Below are 19,570 nucleotides of genomic sequence, written 5' to 3' on the forward strand. Positions count from 1 at the left end.
GCCCTTAATACTGCTATTAACATTACCAAAGAACACCATTTAGGAAGGTAAAGAAACCATGTATTTTAGCAAACATTTTATTTTAAAATGTAGGGATTTTATTTTTAAAAAAGTTTCAGGATTAGTTTCATTTAAGTGACTCCTCCTTCCCTTAGAAGTCAGTCACTTCCTAGAATCCGCTTATCTTCATCCCCTCCGCCACTAGCCCTCAGTTCACATCTCATCTGGATCACTTCCACAGGCTAAACCTGCCTCAGCCTCCAGTATTACCCTCCTCTAGTCCATTCACCCCAGGACAGGGCATTCATTCTAAAATGAATGAATTGACTTGGCACGGTGGCTCATGCCTGTGATCCCAGGCATGAGAAAGATATAGCTACATCTTTAGAACATCTTTACAGAAGAACCAGTAAATATTTTCTCATCTGAATTGTGAGTTTCTTAAGGTTAGGGTAAATAGAGAAAAGAAGAGATTATTACTTGGAAAAACAGAAAAGGCAAGAGATAGTAGTAATGTATAGTAAAGTTTCAGAAGGAAATTGGACAGTTAAGGATCACTCAAGCTTTAGTCACTTCTGTCATTTATGCTTTATTGCAAAAATGTTATACAGACCATTTTTGGCCATTTGTCTCATTTTGTTTTTACGTAATCACTGAAGCAATTAGGAAAAAAAACAAAAACGCCTGCTTTAGATGAAGAACCCGAGGTAAAAAAAAATTAAAGAGCTTGCCCATGGTTGGGAAAACACAAGGTGGAGAAATCTAGGTTCTGCTTAAATGGGATCTTAGAAGTTATTTTTTAAGAGAAAGTATTTATGCTTTAGTATACTTACATTTTATTATGTTATTCATTCTGAAATTATTTTACTTAGACAATGAGACAGCAGAATGAAAGTGGCTAGTAAAGAATGAAAATATCAGAAAATTTAGAATGCCATGTAGATGATGTCTGTTTTTTAAAGGTCTGTATATCAGAATTTGAGAGAATTGTTTTGAGACTAATGGGTGTACGTATTAGTCCTCACGCTGCTGTGAAGAAATACCCGAGGCTGGGTAATTTATAAAGGAAAGAGGTTTAATTGACTCACAGTTTCACATGGTTGGGAAGGCCTCAGGAAACTTAACAGTCATGGCGGAAGGGGAAGCAAACATGTCTTCTTTCACAAGGCAGCAGGCAGGAGAAGAATGAGAACTGAGTGAAGGGAGAAGCCGCTTATAAAACCATCAGATCTTAGTGATAACTTACTATCACAAAAATAGGATGGGGGAAACCACCGCCCGATTCAATTACCTCCCACAGGGACCCTCCTAGACACGTGGGGATTATGGGAACTACAGTTCATGGTGAGATTTGGGTGGGGACACAACCAAACTGTATCAGTGTTCTTAAAATTTGGCATTCAGAAGTTTTCGCTGCCGTATTTTGAATTTACTTCTTAAATCGCCTCAATTTGCTATTCTTTAATGTTAATCTTTTTTTTTCCCCCAAGAGCAAGTTTCTCATCTTGGAGGCTGGAGGATTTATTTGTCTTTCCTGAGAATTTGCCTTCCTTATCTTTTTAATTGCAGTGCTGTTATGGGTCCTGTCCCAAATTTCTTCCTTAATTTCTTTTTCTCTTTTCATTTAATTTAGGCATATTTGTTTTACATTAATGATCTGTGCCTCTTTTTATCTTGGAGGAAGAAATTAGTATTCTTTGAGTGTATTGTGAAATTCTTCCATTAAAATTAACAGCAAATATTGAAAATATGTCTCTGATAATTAGGGAATCATTCATAGAAAGAGGAACAATTCTAGATGTTTTCAAAGGTCATTTCAGTCAATATTTTACCTTACAGCTAAGTGGACAAAAACTTTGCAAAGTTTAGTATTTTTTGTCCAAACTTTTCTGCTATACTACCAGCTACATAGCCTTTATAGTTGTTGAAAGTGTTTAAGCATAAGAACCATCATCTATCTATATATCTGTGACACAAGATTTTCAGTGCACTTTTAAAAATTAACACATATTCTACTGTTGGTTGCATCTGTTCCATCCTAGTTCGCTAGAAGAACTGCCAATTAGAGTCTAGTTCTTTGTGTTGGTGTTCTAATTAATCAGGAAAGCAAAATTTGCTTTTATGTCTTTGTGAAAGCCCTTGCTAATTAGAAACATTAATTCAAAATTTTTTTCGTATTTTCTCCGCTAAGCTTGTTCTTCTTTGGTTAGCTGTTCTTTGTTTTTTTAATTAGAGTAATACTACATAGACAACCTGTTTTAATGTATCAGATTCCTACATATAAAATAATTTAAGTAGGAGTTGATCATTTGTATTGCTAAAGATTATTCAGTTTTAAAAAAGGACTCAGCAGATTTCTTTTTAAATATTAAATTTCTTTTGCATATTGAAAATAAAATTCAAATTTATGTGATTTATATAGTATTTTTAAGAATACAATTCTTTAATAAGCTGAACTGCAACTATATGTAAGTGCTTATTTCTTTTTAAGGACTATATTATACTCTTAGATGATTTCTCATTATACCTACTGAATTTATGGTGATGATTTCAGTTTACTGGAAATTTCCTGTGGTTAATTAAGGATACAGTTTTGCAAGTACAGTTTGATAAATCTAAATGACAGAAACAAAACTTGAGAATTAGAGAATTTTAGAAGATGGCATATTTGTACTTATTTTGATTTTTGGAATATCTGCTAATTTAAAATAATCAGAACTACAGATGAACCTACTGGCTGGGTAAGGATGCCTTTTGATTAGGTATATATGAGTTTTTTATGTGCAGAAATTTTAATATATTTAATTGTAGTGTAAATCTGTTAGGTCTGGAAATGGTATAACTTACTTTGCCAGTTCTCTAGCCGAAATCTTAATTGCGGGAGATGATACCTCAGTGTTTCTGTTGTGGACACTAAGAGGTGAGACAGTGGAGTGAGCGAGCATCTTGAGTGGTAGCAGAGTTCACAAGTAGCGATGAGATTGAGGTCCTGATTATGAATACTTTTCAGTTCATATTTTATGTGGATTGTTGCGTTGCAGGCCACCAGTGGTTTTGTAAAGTAGTCTTAGAATAATTGCTGTGTTCTATAAGCAGTATCCTTCGGAGTTATTTTGGAAGAAATCATTTTGCTAAATATGAGAATAAATATTTGCTTGATCATTAAACACTGTATTTGTAATATGAATGTAAAACAGATTTGTGGATAGAGCTAATGTTGAGCAAATTTATGATGGGATATTACCAGAATTATTCAGAGAATTTTTCAAGGATGACACATAAAGCAAAAGGATTTTGTGATTGGTAATTAGTTTAAAAAAATACTGTAAATTTTTGACTCTACTTAAAAAACCCTGGAGTTGTGTAAAGCACCTACAGATGGCAAGATTGAGCACACGGTAGGTTCTCCCCCTTCACAGTAATTACAATCAACTGAAGCTCTGTAGGCTTTGGAAACTTCAGTATCCTAATGGAGTAGATTGGATCTGAATTATTTTTCAGGTACTCATATGTATTAGAGAACCACCAAGCACTTTTAACCAAAAAACAAGTTTTTGTTGTTGCTTTAAATGTTTTCCTGATGTAAGTTTTTTTTGTTGTTTTTTTTTTTTCAAACATGAGAACTTTATACCACCTGGGTTACACTACACTGTGATTTACTGTGTACAGATCGGTGTCAATGAAATAAAGAATAAATCTGTATACTAGGCAAAGAACTTTATTAACCTTTGTTTCAAACTTTATTCGCAGACTTCTTCGGCTTAATTAGCTGCAAAGAATGAATTGCGTAGAAGCAAAAACTGAAAAGAGCTGTAGTGTCCAAGGGACTTGAGCTTAAAAATATTAGAGATCTAGATTTTATCAGACCCATAAACAAAAATTTCTTAAAAAGCAGTCATAATACAAAATAGCAGCTCCCAGTAACTTCTTCAAGTTTTATCTTCAGAAGTTGACTCACTTCAGTTTGCCTCATTCTTGGAAGCCTCATCCAAATTCTCCAGAAGATCTGGAACTTCATCATCATCATCCTCTCCAGTAGTAAGTGGTGCTTTTCCACCCACAAATTGTTTGGACAGAGCTTGAGCCAGTCTCTTTAAACTAGTCAGACTGCCTGCACCAAGCTGGTTTAAGATTCTGGGTAGCATTTCTGTCAGCTGCTTTGTCTCAGTATAGCCTGTAATGGTGAAAGTGTTCACTGCCAGAGATGCCTGAACTTTAGGGTTGTTAAAGTGGATCACTGTTCCTTGGTTTGTAAACATATTCACCTCTTCAATGCCAGAGAGTTCTAACTTCTTTAAGGAGAACTGACATTTTTTTATCATCTGCTATGGCTGTTCTGTGAACCACCACCTTTCTGTGAGCAGTTCCACCAACGGGCACTTTTGCCTGCAGTTTGGCGAGTTTTTCCTGGTTCATGATTGTTTCTTTCGTCTTGTTGCAGCGGATAAGGGGCTGCGCGGGGCACTAGGGTTGGTGCTCAGGGGGTCTCGGGGGAACCAGCTGAGAGGTGCACACACACGGGGACGCAAGATGGCAGCTCTCTAAGTTTTTGGCATCGTGTTGCAAGTTAAAACCACTTACACTGAGATTTCTGAGATGTCTGCTCACTGCCTTAGGCTACTCTTATCATCATTTTAAAAATTATAGGTGTGCTTTGGCAGCATATAAATAGGTACTGATTCATTGTTTCATCCATTGAAATAATTTTGGCAGATTTATATACACAATCATTAAATCAATTCACAGACAAGTTTTTAAAATAGAAGATATCAAAGATAAAGTTATTTTCTTAGTAAAATGCCTAAGTAGGTACATACATTGTATAATTTGGCTTGTAATTAATGTATTTCACTGTTAATATTTCTGATGGTATTAGAGATTACTTTAAAAACGAAGATGTAAGTTAGTTTTCTTCACTGTAAATATTAAATTATTACTTTATAAGTGTTTAATAAATCTCTACATATTGAATAATAAAGGGATTATTATTTTACATCTTTAAAGAGAATTTTTTTTTAGGAAATTAACATTCAGCCTAATGTTATATCTAACGTGGTGTCCTTTTGTACAGTTGTATCAAATAAAGAATAGAAACTATATTATGGCTTCTAGTGATGCCCTAACCACTAGTGTTTCCTTTTTCTTGTGTTCCCTCTTAGGTGCACACTCCTTGCTCCCCTTTGGGTTGACTTGTAATCTGACTTTTGTGACAGATGTTAGGAGGTGGAGCAAAGGAATTTCAGACCAATCAGTTAAGAGACTGCTGTGGGGTAAGAAAAAAAAATTAGCCTCTTAAAATTACTCTTATCAAAGGAAAAAAAGTTGGGAGCACATGATAATATAACCAGAAACATGGCACAGAAGAATTAAGGGAAGAGTAGAGGAGACACGTAGATAAGTTAGTTACTGCTGAGAGGTTTTTTAGGTAGGGGTAGGGGTTTCATGTTGAAGCCTGTGCTTTGCTTTGAGTGAATCTGGCTTAATTTCTGTAAACATCCCTCCTTCTAGGATGAATCAATGCATTTTAGCCATGTCTATACCTGTAGCAGAATACTGGTGATGAAAGTTTACAGGCAATTTAAAAAAAGGAGAAGAAAAAGTGAAAAACCTTGATGTTTCAAGGATCCCACAGTTTCTGCCAAGTTTGAACGCATTCCAAAATCCAAAAAAGTGTGTACTTTTGAAGCTTTATTTTTCAAGTGTTTGTATGTACATTTCCATAAGTTGGAAATCAGTCGACAATAAATATGTACTTTAAAATATTTCTTTTACTTTGGTAATTACACATATGTGCAGAATTCCTACAATTTTTCAATCTCTTTAATTTACTAGGATATCTGTACAATTTTCCCTATGGAAAGTAATTTCAGTGGAGAGATTTAGCTAGGAACTTCATTAGGCAGCCTGTGTGATTCAGGAGCAAAGGAATAGCCTGTTAGTTTAATGTGTAGAAGGTTGTGTTTGCAAACATGTGGGTTGAGGGCAAGTATGTAGGCACAAGCGGTCAGAAGCAAATGATGGATCTGGTGGCTCTGGTTTGCCAAGGCGTTTCTGTCTATCTCAGTCGTGCAGGACCTGGCCGTCTTGTACTGTTGCTGACTGAAGGCCAAAGCTTCGCAGAGCAGAGTGCTGACGTGTTTCTCATTGTACATTTGATGTTGAAAGCACTAACATGTAAGCTCTGGAAAGCATTTAATCACCTGTAGTTTCTAAATAGTCAAGTCTAGTGAGAGCAACTTTTAGTAATTTACAACTTAAAAAGTTGAGTGTTTTTTCCCCTAAAAATCTTACTTTATTAAAGCGTTTAAAGGAGGAAGAACTTCTTAGTTTTCCCATTAGAGATTACAAAAGAGCATAATGACTGCTTATTACACAATCTTCACATAAGCATAGCAGTTTAAATTTACAGTCAGGGTACCCATTATAGCTACATTCAGTTGAAACATAAAAAATTAATACTAATAAGCTGAGTGTGTTCCACAGTACTCTGGTGCTTACCTTGTTTATTATTTTTTGTTAAAGACATAGCAAATCTGTCATTTACTATACTGTATCTTGCTTATAATCAGGACCAGAAATGAATGTTTATTTGAAAGATGGCAAAGAAAGATCTCCTTCTTGGTTTAAAAAGATGTCTGAAAAGAGCATATGCCTGTGTTGCGTTTTTAATGAGCCAAGATGTATTTTCAACATATATCTTCCCCTCTATTGCATATTACAAACAAACAAAAAATTAACAAAGTTAGCATTCTAAAGTACATTCATAGAATTTCAATGCTAATTTAATGTGCTTTGAAAATTCATATAATTCATCTTTTTCTTTATATTTAAACTAATTGCTCATAGGTATGTGTTCAAAATAAATGAATTTAAGCATGATTTTATATGGTGTTTTTTAAATAACTATGCAAACATATTTATTTCAACAGACAATATTAATGTCTGTTGATTAGGCAGATTTCAAAATCGTTTTCCTTGTGTACCAGGAAAGTAAATGGAAGTTTCTTTAATGAGAGCAACTCAAATATTTAATTGCAGTCCGGTTGTTGTTATTGTTAAAGGGATAGGGAACCAAGGTAGCAGGAAAGACTAAAGCAGAATTTTTTTATGGTTTTTTACTTTTAAAGAAAACAATACATTTATATAACAAATAATGGGATTCTAGTGGCCACTGTGCCTACCCGCTACCTGCCCCCCCTCCCCCCGCCAGCCACCCTCACTACAGCACACACTGTCTGGGACAGTGCTGAACAAAATTACAGGTTTAGGATTTGATGTACATCAATAAGTCGCCTGTCCTGTGGCCGTCAGTTGCATGCCAGATAATGGTAGCATTATCATCTTTATTTCTTAGCATCTTTACTTTAGAGCTGGAAGAGACCCTAGGAATCACATCATTGAAGGACTACACTTTAAAGTTAGGACCTAGAGTTAGTAAACAATTTTTTGGCTGTTGCATAGTTGAGGGCCATGCTGGGACATGAATCCAAATTTTTGCCTTCCAAGTTCAGTGACTCTTTTCATCAAATCATGCTGCTTCCCTAATGTTCTCTTTTCTTTTTTCTTCTTCTTTTTTTTTTTTTCCTCCCTGTTTTTTGAGACAAGGTCTCACTGTGTCACCCAGGCTGGAGTGCAGTGGTGAGATCACTGCTCACTGCAGCCTCGACCTCCCTGGCTCAAGTGTTTCTCCCACCGCAGCCTCCCCAGTAGCCGGGACTACAGGCATGCACCAGGCTAAAATTTAAAAATGAGCCTGGCTAATTTTTAACAGTTGAGGTTTATGTTGCCCAGGCTGGTAATTTTTTAAATAAATGAAACATTTTTACTGGTTGCTGTTAGTCAATTAAAGTAGTATGTGTTGAATCTGGCAAAATTCATAATTAGGTTTCAGTAAATGTGTGTTATATGTATTTTTTAAATCTCTGATAACCTAAAGTATTCTTAAGCTACCAGATGGAAAATTTAAGTTTCAACATAGGCACATCTATGAATTTTTCTTACTGTGGATGAATTTAGGTTGACTTGCCTTAAGTCAGAATGCAAACATGTATATTTTGTATATTGATTGAGGTTGTTAGTTTGTCTTAGTGAAAAATTGGAAGTGCTCCTAACATTTAAGTTGAAGCCACAATTTTGTTCAATATTTTTTCTTTCTGTATTTATTAGCTTAGTGCTACCATCATTGTTTTGACTATACTAAGCACTAGAAAGATGCCAGTGTGTGTGCTGTAGAAAAAAGTTTGCACTCCCATGACTCTGGATCCTGACTGACATTCTTTTTTCTTTTTTTAATTTAAATTAATTTTTTTTTAGAGATAGAGTCTCACTGTGTTGCCCAGGCTGGTCTTGAACTCCTGGTCCTTATCCCAGATTTGAACTCCTGAACTCTTAGCTTCCCAAAGCAGTGGGATTATAGGTGTGAGCCACTGCACCTAGACCCTCCATCACTATTCTTTTATGGCAAGTATGCTTGCAGTTATCACAAGAAGGTCCTGCCCAGGTTTGCTTTAGAATATGTGAATTCAACTTGAAATATTATGCTGCTGTTAAAAATTATATTGTCAAAGGCTGAACCAACAAGGAAAAATACTTTCATGGTACTGGTAGGTAGAAATGGTAGGATTTAATTTTATATAACTGATTTTAAAAATTACATTTTTGTTATAAAATTCTTGGAAGTAAATATATCACATAGTGTATATAGTGGAAATATGCATGTCCTCCCCCCCCTTCACTTTTCCTTACTTTCCACATTTTTTCTAGTAACCACTTTCTGCATTAAAATAATAAACTTGAGGGAGAAAAATCTATAAATATTTATCTTTACAGACTAGCTGCGGAGACAACTTGGAAAGTTGTGTTTATAATTTTTCAAGCTCAAAAGAGCCTACTAACCAAAATGATATTTGCTCAGTCTTATTAAGCATTGAAAGTATATTTATAGCTTATTACTCCAATAACTAGTGTTACCGTTACTCCATGTTAAAAATGCAGGATTTGTACAGAATTCATGTTAGGTGCTTTTCTGTTTTACTTGTACTAACTCATTTAATATTAACAAAAACCCGTGAAGCAGTAGTAATGTTTTTTGCTCTTGGGGCCTAAAAATATTAGTAATTTTTTTAAGTTAACATAGCTAATAACCAGTGCAGCCCAGATTTGAACTAGTGTCACACCACAGCCTATAATCCTAAGCATTATATAGTAATTACCTAAATTTTATGTTGTGGTATAGAAAAGGTGACTTAGAAAGAAAAATAAAGGGAAAAATAGTCAAATAAAAATAGTCAAACTGTACCTAATGTAAGATTTTGCCTGTAAACTGAATGGTAAACGTACACATTTCTGTTTGTTGCCATGCCATGTAAAAATGGCTAGACTGAGTATCATTAAATTTAGAGGGTATATGAGGAGCCCTATAATGTAGGCTAGATGGTCTACTTGAAATTACCTGGGCGGATCACGAGGTCAGGAGATCAAGACCACGGTGAAACCCCGTCTCTATTAAAAATACAAAAAAATTAGCCGGGCGTGGTGGCGTGCGCCTGTAGTCCCAGCTACTCGGAGAGGCTGAGGCAGGAGAATGGCGTGAACCCGGGAGGCGGAGCTTGCAGTGAGCCGAGATTGCGCCACTGCACTTCCAGCCTGGGCGACAGAGCAAGACTCCGTCTCAAAAAAAAAAAAAAAAAAAAAAAAAAAGAAATTACCTTTCCGGGGTGGATGTCAAAGATGGGCAGTGGACTTCTTAAGTAGCTGAAACAGAGAGATAATGAGAGATTTCAAGCCACTGTGGATTAAGAGAGATGAGCCTTGTATATAAAGACAGTGAGGATAGAGACCAAATTGTGGTTTAAAATATGAGCTCCAAATGAAGGTCCCAAGGGTAGGCTCCAAACTGTAGTCAATCTAAAATTGATTTTAAAAGCAGCTGCTTCTCTTGCGGGCAACTGCATCCAGCAGGAGCAGCAGGGATTCCTAACAGAGGTTGATAATTCTTCTGAAAAACCAGGTAGGCTAGCTAGTTGATCAATAATGAATTCCCATGTATCCTGCTTCAAATAGGAAGTCAAATATGAAAAACGATTTTATGAAAGAGGAATTCAAAGTTTTCTTGATCATATTTATTATAATTAGCAATTTTGTTAATTTCTCTATTCGTTTCCAAATCCCATTTTCATTGGTGCTTTTAGCAAGGTTATAAATACCTAACGTTCGTGCCTTATGTGATAAATAGAATAAAGACATTTTAAAAATATAATTTTATGGCCTTGAGATTATTTAATATGTAATTCAAATATTTTAATTGAATATTTGAATATTTCTGTAGGTATTCCTTTCTTTCATTTACTAGCCAAAGGCAGCATTTCCATCACCTAGCAGAAACGAAATGGATCTTCCAACCTGGGTAACATGGCGAAATCCCATCTCTACAAAAAAATAAAAAATAAAAAATTAGCCGGGCGTGGTGACGTATGCCAGTAGTCCCAGCTTCTTGGGAGGCTGAGGCAGGAGGATCACCTGAGTCTGGGAGATCGAGGCCTGCGGTGAGCTGTGATTGTCACTGCACTCCAGCCTGGGTGACAGAGTGAGGCCCTATCTCAAAGGAAAAAAAAAAAAAAAACAGAAAGGAAACAGATCTTTATTAGCTCTTCTGGTGGGAAATGAGGATATTGGCATCTATTGAAAATAACCTAGTAAAAATTTGTTGGATTCATGAATGAGTGTGAGGCATGCTTCTATCACAATAAAATACGTCTTTTTCTAATTATGCCTCATAACAGTCATGAACGTCTTCACAGGTAGGTGTAAATATTCTCATTTTATGGAGATTAATGTACAGAGAAAGTAATATGGCCAGAGGTGGTGCACAGTGGAGCCCAAGTTCCACACAGACCTTCTGACTCCAAGTCCATTGTTCTTGTATAGATGTATATATACATCGCAAGAAAATGCTGTAATTGTTCAAAGTTCCAAGGATAGGCATTGATTATTTTGGGTCAAAAAATTAGAAGATTATAACTTACTTCAAAATTCATTTAGCCAGAGAATGTTGAACCCTAAACACAGAGTACTATGTTATTGCCCTGTGGGATAAATGAACTCCTTGTCTTTAAGAAGCACATAACGTAGTTGAGGTTGACATATACATTAACAAAAAGAGCAAAACAGTATTTAATTCATGTGTAGTATATATATAGGCATTCTGTGAGTGCCCCTAGAACTGTGTCCTGTCACATGCTAGGCATCCAATAAATATTGATTGATTGAATGAGTCTAAATTAGAGTGTATTGGTTAGGGAGGGATTCATATGGATTAGATAAGACTTGTATGGCAAGGTCTTAGAAGACAACTAAAATTTAGATACCGTGAGAAAGGTGGTGTTAGAGAGGATGGCATTCCAAACAGGAGACACAGGATGACCAAAGAAGAGGTGAGAATGAATAAAGCCCATGCAGGGCTTTGAATGGAGCAGTTTGGCTAGAGGGAGCCATTTGTATAGAGTAATGGAAGGCACAGTTAGAAATAACAGCTTTGAGCCAGGCTTAAAGACCTTTACATGCTAGATTAAGGAGTTTTCATTGTATTGTTCAGCAATAGCTGCTGTCAAAGAGTTAAATTCCAGGAGCTAACAAGTGACATTACCAAAGTAACATTTTATGTAGATTGATTTGCTCTTGAAGCTGGGCATGGTGGCCTGCACCTGTGGTCCCACCTACTCAGGTGGCTAAGGTAGGAGGATCACTTGAGCCCAGGAGTTTGAGGCTGCAATGAACTATGATCGTGCCACTGTACTCCCGCCTGGGTGACAGAGCAAGACTCCATCTCTTTTTTTGTTTGGTTTTGTTTTTGAGACGGAGTCTCACTCTGTCATCCAGGCTGGAATGCAGTAGCGCTATTTCGGCTCGCTGCAACCTCTGCCTCCTGGGTTCAAGCGATTCTCCTGCCTTAGTCTCCTGAGCAGCTGGGACTACAGGCATGCACCACCACGCCCAGCTAATTTTTGTATTTTTAGAGATTTTTGTATTAGGGACGGGGTTACACCATTTTGGCCAGGCTGGTCTCAAACTCTTGATCTCGTGATCCCTCAGCCTCCCAAAGCGCTAGAACTACAGGCGTGAGCCACCACGCCCAGCTGACTCTGTCTCTTTTAAAAAACAAACAAACAAACAACAACAACAACAAAAAAACTGAAGTTTCTGGTTTGCTCTTGGTACACAGGGTGAATCTGGAAATTGGAGAGAAAATAGACCAGAGGTGAAAAGACTAGTGAGAGAGGCTGTGCATTGGTTTAGAACAGTAGGGATGGCATTCCAAATGGACTGGCTCTGACATCAAAAACATTAGTCAGAACCTGATTACTGATTGTTTTGAAGAAGAGAAAGGCAGTATTTTTTAAAAAAAATAGAATTATATATAGGATAATAGTCTTAAAGTTGTTCTCTGAGAACTAGTGTCTTATTAGTGTGTTCTAATTGAGAACTGCCATGCTATGTCATTCACTTAATCTGGATTTTAGTTTTTTGTTATTTTTTACCAGTTGAAAAATATAACACTTAACTGTTTCAGCTCGTGCTGCCATAACAAAATACCATAGACTGGATGACTGAAACAACCGACATTTATTTCTCACAGTTCCGGAGGCAGGGAGTCTAAGATGATGGTGCCAGCATGGATCCCAGTGAGAGCTCTCTTCCTGTCTTACACATGGTGGCCTTCTTGCTGCATCCTCACATGGCAGGGAGAGAAAGAAAGGGAGAAGGGGAAGTCTCTGGTCTCTTAAACGGACACTAATTCCATCATAAGGATCCCATTCTCATGACCTCCTCTAAACATAATTACTCCCTAAAGACCTCACCTCCAAATACTATCACATTAGGGGTCAGGACTTCAATTTATGAATATTGTGCCCCATAGACGTTGAGTCCATACATGTAATCTTAAGCCCTTTTTAGATGATTTATATCATTCTTTTGTTAGAGGTAAGTGCTATCCAGAATTTATTGTGTATTATACCCATTTAAAAAAAAAGTTTACTCTTTGTGTATTTGTTTATAATATTTAGTATTTTTTAGGTTTTAAAGCTCAGTTAAATGGTATACTATTCATATTATTCTGCAACTTCTTTTTTTCCTATAACATTATGGGGTTTTTTTGGTGATAATATCCATGTAGTTGCAAGTCAGCCAAATGTTGTGCAGTATTCCATTTTGTGAACATATACAATTTATCAGTTTTTCTCTTGATCTGCATTTAGGTTGTTTCTAATTTTTTCCAATTTCAAATATTCCAGCACTGAACATTTTTGTTCATGATACCTTACATAGATGTGACCGTTTCTTTGGGGTATTACCTATGAGGGTAATATCCCTAGACTGGGTTGTATGTGATTTTTAGCTTCATTAAATATTTTCAGCTTATTCCAATTTACATTGGAGCCTGAAGTATATAGGTTAACATTTGGTATAAGACTTCGTTGTTGTTGTTGTTAAGAGATGGAGTCTCATTCTGTTGCCCAGGCTGGAATGCAGTGGCACTGTCACAGCTCTCTGCAGCCTCTAACTCCTGGGATCAGGGGATCCACCCACCTCAGCCTCCCAAGGAGCTGATTCTACAGGTGTGTACCACCATGTTCAGCTAATTATTTTATTATATTGCCCAGACTGGTCTCAAACTCTTGTATTTTATTATATTGCCCAGACTGGTCTCAAACTCTTGGCCTCAGGCGATCCTCCTGCCTCAGCCTCCCAAAGTGGTGGGATTAGAAGCATGAGCCACTGCACTCAGCCAATACTTTCTTTTTCCTTTTTTTGAGATGGAGTTTCACTCTTGTTGCCCAGGCTGGATGGAGTGCAATGGCGTGATCTTGGCTCACCGCATCCTCTGCCTCCCGGGTTCAAGTGATTCCCCTGCCTCAGCCTCCCGAGTAGCTGGGATTACAGGCAGACGCCACCACATCTGGCTAATTTTGTATTTTTAGTAGAGGAGGGATTTCTCCATGTTGGTCGGGCTAGTCTCAAACTCCCAATCTTAAGTGATATGCTCGCCTTGGCTTCCCAAAGTGCTGGGATTATAGGCATGAGCCACCACGCCTGGCCCACTGTTTTTTTTAAGACTTAATTTTTGATAACATGAGGGGTATGAAATGGTATTTCACTATTCACTTTCATTATGCATTTTCTGATTACTGTTGAGATTACACAGTGCACAGTGGCCATTCTGATTCCTTCTTCGGAATTGCCTGTTAATATATTTTGCCCATTTAGCTGTAGGGTGATTTTTTTTTTTTTGAGGTGGAGTCTCACTCTGCTGCCCAGGCTGGAGTGCAGTGGCGCGATCCACTCCCGGGTTCACGCCATTCTCCTGCCTTAGCCTCCTGGTGATGTTTTTTATATTGACTTACAGATATTGATGTATATTCCAAATACTTCAGGTGGAATTTTTAACCCTTGGTTAACTAGCTGTGTTAGTATGATAGAACTCTATATCAGATCAACTTTGGTGAAAAAGATGATCTTTTTTTGGAAAAAGGATCATACCACTTACATGAAACGGAGTAATCTGTTTGGTGACTACAGTTGTGCACCCTTATACGTGGTTTTAGTTATCTGCGGTCAACTGTGGCCCAGATTTATTGCATGGAATATTCCAGAAATAATTCATGAGTTTTAAATGGCATACGGTTCTGGGCATTGTGATGAAATTTCTCGCCATCCTGCTCTGTCCTGCCCAGGAGGTGAATCCTCCCTTTGTCCCTCATCTCCACACTCTATGTGCCACCCACCTAGTAGCCTGCTTGTGTCAGTCACCTGGTAGCCGGCTTGGTTATCAGATCGACTGTCTAGGTATCACAGTGCTTGTGTTCCAGTGACCCTTATTTGACTTAATAATGGCCCCGAGGCACAAGAGTATTGATGCTGGCAATTCGGATACTCCAGAGAGAAGCCGTAAAGTGCTTCCTTTAAGTGAAAAGGTGAAAGTTATTGACAAAAATAATCATAGGCTGAGGTTGCTAAAATCTATACGGATAATGAATTTTCTATTCTGAAATTGTAAACAGTATATTGTTATAATTCTATTTTATTATTAACTTGTTAATCTCTTACTGTGTCTAATTTGTAAGTTAAACTTTATAGGTATCTGTGCATAGGAAAAACCGGTGTATATACAGTTCAGTAGTATCTGTGGTTTCAGGCATCCAGTCGAGGATGAGGGGGACTACTGTACTTTACTTCCCTAAAGATAAAAGAAATACAGTCTCTATTGCATCAAGGCTGAAATTACAGCAGCCTTCTCAGGCCTTCTTCCCTCGTCCCACATTGACCGCCACTGTTTTTATTAGCACTTGTGTCCACTGGCCCCCTTGTCCTTCCTCTATTAAATGTCCAACCTGTTTAAAAGTTGGTATTCCATTTGTTGAGAGACCTGGCCTTGCCTGGCAGCATGGGTGCTTGATTTTGCCTTTGAATCTTTCCCACAGCAGTCCCAGCCAAGCTCGTATTTGGGCTATGATTCAAGGAACTGCAATTAAGAGTAACCCTGATTCAACTTTCCCATCTTTTCTCCTCCTTGTAAAGGTACTTTAAGGTGTGTAAGTTTTACAAATCCATATGGTAACTCCTGTAGGACCAGAGGACTGGACATGTTGATTTTCCTGTGCATGTGCTTAATCATTAAAATTACATGAAAGTTAGTACAGTAAATATGATAATAGTTAAAGAACCAAGTGAAACTCTGGGTTTGAAATCAAGCTCTGACACTTACTATAAAATGAGGGATACTATAAATATCTGCTTCATAGGGATGTTGTTAAAGGAGATGTATATAAAGTGTTTACCATTAGGCTTAGCACTTAATAAGCACTCAATAAATATTCGCTGGTCTCAAAGTTAACTTGAAGCTTTGATATTGAGAAGGTATTAGAGTGTGAGGTGCTTGCTAATTTTTTGTATTATAATTGTTTTATAATATCTTCTATATATACTGAAGTTTTAAATTTTTAACTTATTTTACATGTTTTCCTAAATAAAGACTTTGATTTATCTGCAGTGGTTGGCCATCATATTCACTGTTTGCTGTATCCGCTTTTTCCCCCTCATCTGGAGCATGCCTACCATTTTGTACTTTTTTTCATTTTTTTCTATAAAAGCATATTGTCATATAAGCAAGGGGGAGAGGGTTAGCTTTGAAGAGTCACCTTTTATGTAATACGCTGTTTTATCTTTACTATCACCTATAATAGGGGCTTGGGTGGTGTGGCATTTCCCAGTAAAATGTCTGCTTTGTTCACTCACTAGTTTATGTTTCAATAATTATTGTGATTATTCCCTTTTTTTGTAAGCATTTTGTAAACGTTTTAGTTGTTAATCATTTTTTAGGTAGAAACTTCTACTTGACAGTCCGTTTTTTAAGGAATAGATTCCCTATTAAAATAAGTGTTACTGTTCCTGCTTTTAAGGAAAACAAATTGACAGCCTTTAGTATCTTTAAGAGTAGAACATGGATGTTAGTGTACTATTCAGTAATTTTAAATTGACTGTGTAATTGTGCTTGTGATAGTTAACACTAGAAGTTGAACAGTTAATTTGTTCGTTATAATGTTTAAAGCAAATGGTTAGGTATGTGCCTACCTTAGCCCCACATGTAGATAGACCCTTCATCCTCATTAGACTGTACCTTGTTGGTTTAGAGTAAAAATTCATTTGGAAGTTTCAGGCCAAGAAATAATACATTTGAGATGTTAAAGACTCATTTCCAGCCGTACATGGTGCCTCATGCCTGTAATCCCAGCACTTTGGGAGGCCGAGGCGGGTGGATTGCTTGAGGCCAGGAGTTCGAGATTAGCTTGGGCAACATGGTGAAACCTTGTCTCTACAAAAAATTTAAAAATTAGCTGGGTTGGGAGATCACTTGAACCCAGGAGGTCGAGGCTGCGGTGAGCTGTGATCACACCACTGTTCTCCAGCCTGGGTGACAGACCGAGACCCTGTCTCAAAAAAACAAAGCAAAACACAAAAACTCATTTTCATTGTCTAAGCATATATTCATACATTGACAGCATCTAAGCTACTGGATAATGGATCTTTATTTGATTTTGCTTTAACTTTGTTAAGGAGGGTTATGGTTCTAACTTTGTTTCCTGGTAGTGGTGTTGAACAGGAAGGGATGAGTTAGAGGAGTTGTCTTGTTGTCAGATTTTCTTTTCACTTTGTATTTGACTCATCCTGCTGACTAATAAGCCTTGTGTTTAACGCTGAATCAGGGACTCAGTACAGTGAATTTGTGCTTTATTCAGTCATTTTAATTTCTATTTACATATGGCATAGTGATTCCCAGTCATAAGACTTTTATGTGCAAGAGCTCTCTTAATAACAAAACACAGAAGTTTGTAATAACATGTAGTATAAGGATTGAGGTTTTATTGAGTGATTCTTATTTTTATTTAATCATTGCTTTGATAATATTTTTTCAACTGAAGTTTGAGGTTAAGTGTCTAAGACTGAATTCTATTTCTAGTTTTGTATATTTAAATCATGGTAAAGTTTTATGTACATAATTGCTGTATATATATTTCTTCATCTAACATTTTACAAATAATAGTAATTTCTCTTCCATGTCTTTTAGTAATAATTATTTTTCTCTATGAAACCCTTTATGATTCTCTGGAATAAAATGTTATTGAAGTATAGCAAAGTAATTATGACTACCATCAAATTTAAGTTTACATTATGTACCAAAGTATCATAAGTCCTGTAGGGAATACGAAGATGAGTAATACAATCACTATGCTGGTCTATATCATGTTTATAATATACTTAGGGCAAAATAAGTACATAGACAGTAATAACCATGATATAACATGGATAGTTTTCTACTTTTGTGTCCTTATTTCCTGATACAGGCACATATTTATAGACTGACCAAAAGGCTCTGTCAGAGTAGTCCAATGGTTTCAGGGGATTGAGAGAGAGGGGAAGGTCTCACTTGTATGAAGCGCTTAAGAAAGGCCTTCTGAGGCAGCAGCTATTGAGATAATAAACCTTTGAGGGTCAGTAAGACTTAGATAGGTGGAAGATGGAAGGAAAGGTCACTCCAAATGGAAGGATGGAAAGCATAGCAGTGATCTGTTTGCATAAAAATGCCAGGCCAAGTCAAAGAATACTGCACACAGTATGAGTTTGGTTGGAACCTGGACCGTACAGCTAGGGGAATATTTGATGGACAGAGCTAGGTAACTGGGTAGATTGCAGAGGCTCCTGAACGCCAGATCACTGTTTTGATTTCACAGAGAGTAAGAAAAAAAGAAGTGACATTTATTGAGTTCCTACTATATGTTAAGAACTATGTTAGATGATTAATACAATCACGTTTAATCCTCAAATCAGTACTGTACAGTAATTTCTATCTCCATGTTACACATGAGGGAATTGTAACCTAATAACTTGGTGCTATTATAGGATAGACTGAGTAAGGAGAGACCTGGCATGAGAAGTTATTGGTGGTGGGGTTAGTGAAGAGAAAGAAATCTTGGTAATTGTATAGGGATTGGAAAGAAGGTAATGTGATGAAGAGAAACTGCAAAAGTAGAATCTAAAGGTCTTGGAAATTGACTGGATTTGAAGATTGAGAGAAAAAAGGAGTTAAAAAAAATTTGCTGGTGACTTATGAAAAGTAGCAGATACAGATTTCCTGTCTCCCCTCTCCTGGGGAAAAAAATAGCAGATAAAGAAAAACTTCCTCAGAAAGGTGAGGAGTTCAATTTTGGATACATTTAGGGAGATATGTTTATGAGAGCTTGAAAGTTGGGTACTGTAGTAGCTAAGGTAATATCCTGAAGCTACAAATGAAAATTGGATCTCATTTACATAGATATGATCTTTGATACTGCATCACTAGACAAGATTTCAAGGAGCAGCTTTGTAGTGAGAAGAAAGGGCAAGGATGTTATTCAAGAAATGCCCATCAGGCCGGGCGCAGTGGTTCACACCTGTAATCCCAGCACTTCGGGAGGCCGAGGCTGGCGGATCACTTGAGCTCATGAGTTAAAGACCAACCTGGGCAACATGATGAAATCCTGTCTGTACAAAAAAATATAAAAAATTAGCTGAGCTTGGTGGTGTGCCTCTGATCCCAGCTACTGGGGAGACTGAGATGGGAGGGTCACTTGAGCCTAGAAGGCGGAGGTTACAGTGAGCTGAAATTGTGCCAATGTACCCCAGCCTGGGTGACAGAGTGAGACTGTGTCTCAAAGAAAGAAAAGAAGAAAAAAGACATGCTCATCTTTTTTTTTTTTTGCTGTTGTTGCGGAGGTGGGTCTCAGTGACAGGGAGACAGATCCAAGACAGATCAGGGAGGTAGGAAGGGAGAAGCACCATAGTGCCAGTGTCATTGAAGCTGAGGGACAACAGGGAAAAAGTTTTCTGATAGAGGCCAAGTTGTACAAGACTTCAGAGAATGGCAGGAAACTGTAGTCTCTGTGTGGTTCTCAAGGGCCAGTGACCCTGTGGCATTTGGAAGGGGGCGGGGGTGGTTTTGGTTTTGGCAGTAGCGATGTGAGGCGTGCTGCCTTTG

General features: G+C 37.3%; 1 protein-coding gene and 1 pseudogene across 18 annotated transcripts in view; one reads left to right on the forward strand and one right to left on the reverse strand.

The window, feature by feature from the left end:
• The window catches only part of NCOA2 (nuclear receptor coactivator 2), a 298,236-nt gene that overhangs the window by 127,733 nt on the left and 150,933 nt on the right, over positions 1–19,570 (forward strand). The window contains exons 1-2 of one of the 18 annotated variants that reach the window (XM_055232965.2): positions 3,751–4,038; positions 5,160–5,270. The exons of the other annotated variants lie outside the window; for them this stretch is intronic. The gene's annotated coding sequence lies outside the window, so the exon portion shown is untranslated. Of the gene's footprint in view, positions 1–3,750; positions 4,039–5,159; positions 5,271–19,570 lie in introns of those variants that run through there. 18 annotated transcript variants of the gene reach the window in all.
• On the reverse strand, positions 3,960–4,485 carry LOC129457600 (transcription factor BTF3-like; annotated as a pseudogene).

Source organism: Symphalangus syndactylus, chromosome 11 (genome assembly GCF_028878055.3).
Source record: "Symphalangus syndactylus isolate Jambi chromosome 11, NHGRI_mSymSyn1-v2.1_pri, whole genome shotgun sequence".
Classification (NCBI taxonomy): Eukaryota; Metazoa; Chordata; class Mammalia; order Primates; family Hylobatidae; genus Symphalangus; species Symphalangus syndactylus.